Source organism: Palaemon carinicauda, chromosome 17 (assembly GCF_036898095.1).
Source record: "Palaemon carinicauda isolate YSFRI2023 chromosome 17, ASM3689809v2, whole genome shotgun sequence".
Classification (NCBI taxonomy): domain Eukaryota; kingdom Metazoa; phylum Arthropoda; class Malacostraca; order Decapoda; family Palaemonidae; genus Palaemon; species Palaemon carinicauda.
In genome coordinates, this window is record NC_090741.1 from 71,747,555 (window position 1) to 71,757,554 (window position 10,000).

Here is a 10,000-nt window from a genome sequence, read left to right on the forward strand (position 1 = left end):
TTCCCCTAATCATATATAGTCATATTATCAATTAAAGAGCAATAGCATTCTTCTTTAAGTAATAGCGATGAGAGATTATTTGTTGTTCATACCTACGGAGTTAACAAATACTCCTTCTTCTTCACCCGAGGGGATAACTACTGCACTGTAATTGTTCAGTGGCCACTTTCCTCTTGGTAAGGGTAGAAGAGACTTTAGCTATGGTAAGCAGACTGTAAAAAAAAAAAAATAAAATAAAATAAATAATTTTAATCGGAAATTCTCCGTAAAAGTATACTGTCCTCGGCCGTATTTTAGAAAAGTACATGCTTTTTTTATTATTTTTTATGAGTTGGTGACTGTAATATCACTTCTTTACGTTAATATATCTGTTTTTAAAACGGTAAATGTCTGGCAACATTTATTCTATGATTTTTACCGTTTTTTTACGGTAAATATTTAGCAGTGCAGCTCTTCTAGGAGAAGGACACTCAAAAATCAAATCATTGTTTTCTAATCTTGGGTAGTGCCATAGCCTCTTTATCATGGTCTTCCACTGTCTCGTGTTAGAGTTCTCTTGCTTGAGGGTACACTCGTACACACTATTCAGTCTTATTTCTCTTCCTCTTGTTTCGTTAAAGTTTTTATAGTTTATATAGGAAATATTTATTTTAATGTTGTTCTTGTTCTTGAAACATTTATTTTTTCGGTTTCCTTTCCTCATTGGACTATTTTCCCTGTTGAAGCTCCTGGGCGTATAGCATCCTGCTTTTCCAACTACGTTTGTAAACCAGCAGTTAATAATAATAATAATAATAATAATAATAATAATAATAATAATAATAATAATAATAATAATAATATAGCATAGAGACGCTTCATTTCACACGAAGAAATTTGGTGCCAAACAAAACACTTTTAGTCTATCTGTCTATTTTGAGAATGAATTGATCCACTTAATACCATCCTTTACATCGAACTTCTCTGCATTCACAATTTGGAAGAAATAAAGGCAAAGGAAAAGAGAAACTGAATAGAAGATAGCAAGTTCCGCGTCGATTTCAGAATTACTTTTTCATTAGAGTGAAGAAGTGAAGATCTCATCAGGAACTTTTCATAAATAATTAGGAGGAAGAAATTTGGATATTCTTTGCCTGTTTTTACAAGTTTGATAACTAAATATTTCTTATATTTTGAAGGTGTGTTCATATACGTGTGGGCGGGTGCATGTTTGCATGTGTGTTTGTTTGTTGTATGTGGAGAGAGAGAGAGAGAGAGAGAGAGAGAGAGAGAGAGAGAGAGAGAGAGAGAGAGAGAGAGAGAGAGAGAGAGAGAGAGAATGCTTACGATTCAAATTAAAAGCTAAATCTTTAATAATTTTGATGAGGATCAAGGGGCGGTAAGCTTTCCAGATTCATACAAAATATTTACATTTCTTTTATATGATATTTTTGTTTTTTTATCGAAAATCAAAAGTGCAGTAATATTTGTGAAATGTAAAATCTATGTCGATGGGAACTTTTATAATAACCTTTTACCTATTACATCACATTCACGTAATTGTGGTAAGTTGCATATTCGAAAATGTCAAATATTTTTTCAATAAAACAACCAATTGATTGGTTGATTTAATTGAGCTTTTCTGTCCGGATGCCTGAAAACCTCAAATCAATCAATCAACCAATCAATCGGTTGTTTTATTTAAAAGATACTTGACATTTTCTATAATTTTTATAATAATAAGTTAATACTCCTTAACATGTCCCGCTAACCTTAATAACGAACATGTTATTTTTATATGTATTTGACTTCCTGTTGTGTTTCCTGGATATAGATATCAAACAGTCATGGATTAAGTAATACAATACCTTATCCACGAGAGCAGGAAGGTTTATTGGTAGGCCGCATTTGTATACCTTCCCGTTGTCGAAGAGGAAATAGTACCACAAAAGGACTGTGCACCTCCATCTATCAAGTGACGAGTTTGTAGTTTCTGTTACGGCTTCTGGTCTACTGTTGCTAAGTTCAGATACTAAAAGAAAAATGTTGTTCAACAGTTTAGAATAAAAACTGCGTAATAAAAAGTTAGTCCTAATTGGAGCAAAGTTTCGGTTTTTAATCAATTTATTTAACGATTAGTACGGAAACTTTGTAATGGTGAAAATATAATTGAAATATGATAAACACTGTTCCAAAGGACTCGTTCAATGCTGTACTTTTCTAAATGTTTGTTAATGAAGTAAAATAATTGTTCCATCCCAAAGATATTTTTCAGTGGCGATTCTTGTGCTTTTAATCATTTAAAATAATAATTGCATATATTTTGCTAGTTGAATAAGATTGAAGATATATATCTTGATAATCTAGTTTTAAATTAGACTTAATTAAAATTTCAGAATTTGGTTTGTTGATTTACTTTTTAAAAGAGAATTTCAAGTTAAGTAGTCATATCAGCACGGAAGAACTTCAATAAGAAATACTTACTCTGCTAATTTGCGTCTTTTATGAATTCTATGGAGACGACTACATTAACATCTTCACCGTTTCCGGATAATTACTTCTCACCGAAAACGCTTATTCCTTCAAAATATCTTATAATATCCTTTGGAAACTTCTTCTCCTGGAGAGATGAGGAGAAGGAAAGAAAGTCCTTTAAAAAGTGTCCTTTCAGGACGCTGACCATTCCATTACTCTCTCACCTTTGATGTCATCTCTTGCTCTCATGAAACCATTACTTAATCCACCCAAGCGTCACCCTTTCCTTATCTATGACCAATAAAAGATTGACATAAATTTGATTAATTATTCTTTATTTATACACTTACATACCATTTCTATAACAGTGATTATGCTAATACTTTTGTGCCTTTTTCTTTTATCCGAAATTAATCACTTAATAACATTTACTCCTTATGTTTAATCACTGTTGGTATCCCTATATACCAGTTTTTTTTTCTTTTTGGGGGGGGAGGGAGATTAAGCTAAAATACCTTTTTAATTTCATATATGTATGGGCTTATATCACCTTCTATTGTATTACAGGTAATACAAATTATTATCTTTTTTACGCTAAAGATGGTGAAATCCTTCACAATATTCCGAAATAAAGTAATTTGAAGACGTTCTAAAATGTTTTCAGGGGATTCCTCATTTATCATTATTAATGTCGTTGTTAGAGTCATGAGAAAGTATCCTTTGAGAGTCTCTCTCTCTCTCTCTCTCTCTCTCTCTCTCTCTCTCTCTCTCTCTCTCTCTCTATTATTATTATTATTATTATTATTATTACTATTATTATTATTATTGTAACACCAACCCCACCCCCGCAGATATGGATATCTGAATTCAATTTAAGAATTCATCTTTGCAAACATCCACTTAATAACAACAATGCCACAATCAATAACCAAATACTGATGCGATATAATTGAGAGTCCATTATTTCTTTATTAATTATCCGTCCTATCCCATTGTATCCCTTTATTGGCTCATCATTCCTAACTTTTTATGTCCGTACCGTCTACTTGCACTAAAAAAAATTACGTCTAAATATTTTGATGCTACCGCTAGAGAGTTATGGGGCCCTTTGACTGGCCAGATTGTACTACATTGGATCCTTTCCTATGGTTACGGTTCTTTCCCTTTGCCTACACATACACCGAATAGTCTGGCCTATTCTTTACAGATTCTACTCTGTCCTCATACACCTGACAACACTGAGATTACCAAACAATTCTTCTTCACCCCAGGGGTTAATTACGGCAATGTAATTGTTCAGTTGCTACTTTCCTCTTGGTAAGGCTGGAAGAGACTCTAGCTGTGGTAAGCAGCTGTTCTAGGAGAAGAACACTCCAATATCAAACCCTTGTTCTCTAGTCTTGGGTAGTGCTATAGCCTCTATACCCTGGTGTTCCACTGTCTTGCGTTAGACTTCTCTTGCTTGAGGGTACACTCGGGCACTCTGTTCTATCTAATCTCTGTTCCTCTCGTTTGGTTGAAGTTTTTATTGTTTATATAGGAAATATTTATTTTAATGTTATTATTCTCGAAATATTTTATTTTTTCTTGTTTCCTTTCCTCACTGGGCTTATAGGATCCTGCTTGTCCAACTAGGGTTGTAGCTTAGCATTTAATAATAATAATAATAATAATAATAATAATAATAATAATAATAATAATAATAATGAAAATATGCAAACGGACATGCACACACACGGATTCGGCCCTTCCTACCTTCATCTATATCTGCTCCTACATCGTTATTGCCTTATCCTTCCTAAGCCTTTTTCTACAATGCTAAAAATTTGCCGTAAAAAAACAAAACGGCAAATACCTGGCAACATTTATTTCAGGATTTTATAGTTTAAAAAACAGATATATTGACATAAGGGAGTGATATTATGGTCACCAACCCTTAAGATATAAGAATAAAATATTGTAAAATTACGGTCGCTTGTATTTTACTGAAATACGGCTGAGAACAGTATATCTTCGTGGAGAATTTCCGATTAGAATTAGGATTTTTTTGACAGTGTATCCTCAATACCACACTTGCACTAATAGCTATTGTCCTTTTATATAATTGTCTTATAGTATGATATAATGTGTTACATAATGTTTCGAAAACAATAAACTTTTTATTTCGATAATAACCATCCGATTACTTTTATTTATTATTCAAAACTTAATGAAGCAGTCGAAAACCTTTTGACACTTTTATTGTGTTTACTTCTATTATTCTAATTTTTTCGTAAGCGTCTTTGCAATCTTTTTAACAAACTTCAGCTAATGCTCTCATCCTTTCTGAAATGTTTAAAGTGATGGGTAATTTAATATTCCACTCAGTCCGCCCCTCATATAATAGTTTACTCAAAACGTGAATCATGGAGTCTACGATTATTACTTTCAGTTTCTTCGGCGTTATAGCAATCCATTCACTCTTCACTCTACGAATTACTCTCCATTTTTCGACAGTGGCGTTTTTTGTGACATCCCATTCCATTCAGTATTGAACCCAAAAGAAAAAAATTAAACAGTCTGTATCCTTCTCATGTCTTTTCTTAACCCGGTCACGTCTCCCTTCAAAAACTTGTTTGTTTTTAACGCTGAGTTTTCAAATAGCTCTATAGAAGTTGCAATATCTTGTTTTGCTTCGATGATTGTCTTTGAATTGCCTTTAATACTCGCTCTCTCTCTCTCTCTCTCTCTCTCTCTCTCTCTCTCTCTCTCTCTCTCTCTCTCTCTCTCTCTCTCTCTCTCGCTGTTATTTTTAAGAAATTATTTTTGTTCCTGTTACCCTCCTCTACCAATGCCAAGACAGTGACCGCTATACCAGTTTTCTATTTCAGTATTCCTGGATATTTTCCTCTATCTTTCCTTTTTATAAGCAAATTTCTTTGTTAAGACAGGACCTTTCAGTTACTGGAGATGACCCTAAAAATTTAATTACCGTATAATACGAAAATCAGTCCTTCGCTTGTCTTCTTTTAGTTACAAACTAAGAGAAAATTAAACACAATAGATAACTATTTGATTTTTTTTTTTTTCAAAGAATGTAGTTTGGATTGTACTAGAAGGCAGTGAAGAGACAACAGGGCAATTGATGTTTCCTCATTTGGAACGACACCCAGCTACATCATAAAGAGTTTGAATCCGACGTAAATGAGATACCTTCTTTAAGACATAAGGGACTAAAGTCTATTTCTGAAGTTATATTGCGTATTAGCTCTGTAGTACCACAGCCCTGAGCTTAGAAGTAGCTTTCTACGGGTAAAAAGTACTCGTATTTCCCTTGCCTTTAGGATAAGAAGCTTGATGAATACAAATAGTTTGGGGTCATGGTGGGCTATGTGGTAACGTCCCTGACTGGTGAACGCCAGACTGGGGTTCGATTCCCGCTCAAACTCGATATTTTCTTTGGTCGCCATAACCTCACCATCCTTGTGAGCATAGGATGGCAGGGTTGGGGGACACTATAGGTCTATCTGCTGAGTCATCAGCAGCCATTGCCTGTTCCTCCTTGGTCCTAGCTTGGGTGGAGAGGTGGCTTGGGCGCTAATCATATGTGTATATGGTCAGTCTCTAGTGCATTGTCCTTCTCGATAGGGCCATATCAGTGTCCCTTGCCCCTGCCACTCATGAACGGCCTTTAAGCCTTTAGTGATGATAAAATCAAAGATATCTGCTAATCATTACATGAATAATTTCATTAAAATCAACAGAAATAACCTATTATTCTATTGTTTTTATTATGATGGATGCTATCGGATCTTGTGTTTATCTAACCCATCTCATTTACACCCAATATATACAGTAATTAGATTACTTAAAAATAACTAATTGTTCCTTAGATATATCCACTGAAGATAAAGTTCATATCTTATCTCATTTTCATTATGATATTCCAAGTTCTTTTCTATATTTCAAAATTTATTCATTCCCTAATTACCTGACACTGAACTGAATCCTGTGCTGAGTATCACAGCATTGCTGTCAGCATTGTGGCTCGGAAGTGCCAGACAGTCACTCCTTCCTTCAAGAACTTCATTTACTTGAAAGTTTTGGAGTGTGTGCTATCCTCATCTAGTTTAGCCCGTGAGCCAACGTAGTTTACCAGAGATCTGCAATGAGAGAATTAGTGAGCAAAATATGTGTCAGTTTGTTTTTAGAAACAGTAAAATCTTGAAACACATGTATCAGTTTACTTTATGAACATTAAATTCTTTAGGAAAATGTGTCAGGGTACTTCATAAAAAGAAAATCTAGTACAGTAGCATTGAAAATATAGGAATCAATATCCAGATCATACAACTCGGACAACTGTAAATACTTCAAGCAAACGTCAACTTCGGGTGGCTAATTTGACGGCCATCTTAAAAATCTTCTTTATCAATGTCGATAAGCTGATGGGCACAGACTGGTATCTTATACTAATATTTGAATAAATACCTCTTTTTATCAAAGTATATAACACTAATTTATCATATCTCACTTCAGAATAAAAGGTACTTTAGCCTCTGTTATTTTCTGATATTTTTTTCTTAAAATAAATGAATGTCCTGCATTAACTGTATATAATCGTCGCTATCATTACAATGCATTTAGTCATTATGGTGGCAATCAAGTGAAGCATGTACTAGCCACAGCTCTGTGCAAGAAGGTCAGAACTGTTTCCCGTGTTTCAATGGTAGCCATTGATGTCACTCAGTTACCTGACATCAGTGTGAGTGAGGTTTTTTTTTGGTCAGGGTATCTGTTAATGAGTCATCCTGACATCTCGGTGGAGGGTCTCAGCTCCTTAATTTAGATCCCATGTTAGGGAGCGTACACTTACCTAAGACAACAAGCAATTCTCTACGTCAAGTTAACAACAGTTCTCATTGAATATTCTCTTGGTTGTCTGTTTTTTAGTCCTTCCTCACTTATTTCTCCTTTTTACTTCTCTCATCAATTTCGCGTTTTGTATTTAATCGTTCTTCGTATGGCATTTTCACACTGAAATTTTCCGTTTCCCAGTCATCTCTTTGCCGTTAAGAACCGTCCTTTCTTAATAGCATCTCGCAATCCTTTTTCCAACTGTCCTTCTCTACTGTTGTACCCCACTGCATTTTCCCGTTGCTCTTCTTGTCTAACATGTTTCATTACCGTTTCCCATTCCCATATTGCCTTTCTTTGTGCATTTCCTTGAACCCTCTCATTAGAGGCATGGAATCATGAAATTGTCTCGGATGGTATACTCGAGAATCAGAGTGTTTTGCGACCCTTAATTCTCTCGTTATTGATCAACAGAATCATTCCCGAACATCGCTTTATGGACGACTTTCCTCTCGCCATCTTCTTCTTCAATGAAGTTTCAAATTGCTGATGACTGGTTGATGATGGAATGTGATCATGTATTGGGAATTTACAATGGGAATACTAATTTTTGTTCGGGCAAATATTCTTAATGATCTCAGTTGAAACTTTCTTTGAAGACTGTCATGTAGTTTTTTGAACATTATTATTATTATTATTATTATTATTATTATTATTATTATTATTATTATTATTATTATTATTATTATTATTATTATTATTACTTGCTAAGCTACAAACCTAGTTAGAAAAGCAGGATGCTATAAGCCCAGGGCCCCAACAGGGAAAATAACCCAGTGAGCCAGGGAAACAAGGAGAAATAAAATATTTTAATAACAGTAGCAACATTAAAATAAATAATTCCTACATAAACTATAAAAAATTTAATAAAAAATAGGAAGAGAAGTTAGATAGAATAGTGTGCCCGAGTGTTCCCTTAAGCAAGTGAACTCTTAACCAAGAGGGGGGAAGACCATGGTACAGAGGCTATGGCACTACCCAAGACTAGAGAACAATAATTTGATTTTGAAGTGTCCTTCTCCTAGAAGATCTGCTTAGTATAGTTAAAGAGTTTCTTCTATCATTACTATGAGGAAAGTAGCCACTAAACACTTACACTGCAATAATTAACCCCTTGGTTGAAGAAGATTTTTTTTGGTAATATCAGTGTTGTCAGCTGTATGAGGACAGAGGAGAATCTGTTTAGAACAAGCCAGACTATTCGGTGTACGTGTAGGCATAAGTAAAGTGAACCGTAACCAGAAAGATGGATCCAGTGTAGTACTATCTGGTCAGTCAAATGACGCAGATAACTCTCTAGTGGTAATATCTCAACGGGTGGCTGGTCCCCAAATAATGTTTCTATTTACGCATAAGAGACGATGGACGTTTTGAAACACCGTACTACAACCACACTTTATCATTTTCTTTATCACTTGATGTTGATTTATAAGTCCTAGAGTGCTATTATATTATTACAAAAACCTATGTAAAAGGTTCGAAGACTTCTGTGGTAGACAATATCAATGTTACATAAAATAAATGAAAATTTATGATGAAATATAGATCTTGAAATCGTCATACAAAAATCTATATATATCGTTTTTATGTCTCTATTTGCAATCCTGCATTCATGATATCTCTCGGATATCGATTCATTTCTTTCAATAGGAGACAAACAATGCCGAAAAAAACTGAAATATAGAGGCACGAATGTGCTCTAGTTACTGCACAAAGAAATGTCATGAAAATCAACAACGTTTAAAACAAAACCCATCCTTAAAATATATTTGCATTTCACCTTTAGTCAAGAACTTAACTAAAGGTTCAAATTTTATGGAGCAGTCAGGCACACGACATTTTGATCTGGAGGCCAGTGGTGTGTTCTTATTGATAGTAGCCATCCCCCCCCCCTCTCTCTCTCTCTCTCTCTCTCTCTCTCTCTCTCTCTCTCTCTCTGGGTGCGTAACCAAAAAATATATCTTTTTTTGTATATCAGTGACTAGAGCATACAAATAGAATTGAAACATTTCATCTCTCTTCAAAATTTAGAAGTCTACAGCTTATCAATTGAGCCAAGAAGGATAAAAAGTACGAAACCCTTTTCACTTATTTACAATTTCAAAATGAAAGAAAGTATTCAGAATCATTAATGTCCTTGCGCTAAAAAAAACCCTTTCACGATTTCCTATATTTTTTTAAAGAATTAAGCGTCTAAATTAATCAGTGGATATTTTAAAGACTTGTCTATTTCATAGATCTTTCGAAACAGTGTCATGTATTTTTGAGAAGGCTGAAAGCATTGAGAAATGATTCATATTAAAAATCATTATATGATTATAGTCTCTCTCTCTCTCTCTCTCTCTCTCTCTCTCTCTCTCTCTCTCTCTCTCTCTCTCTCTCTCTCAAACACACTTGTATATATATATATATATATATATATATATATATATATATATATATATATATATATATATATATATATATATATATATATATATATATATATATATATATATCCTCCTAGTCATGTTGAGCGCCATGGCCAGACATATATCTACTCGGTTTCTTCCTGTTTCAGGGTAAGAGGGAGAGGGGGTAGCCCTTCTCTTGTGAGATGCTGTGTTCGGAGAAGTACACTCTGAATCCACAACTGCTGTGTTTTATTTAG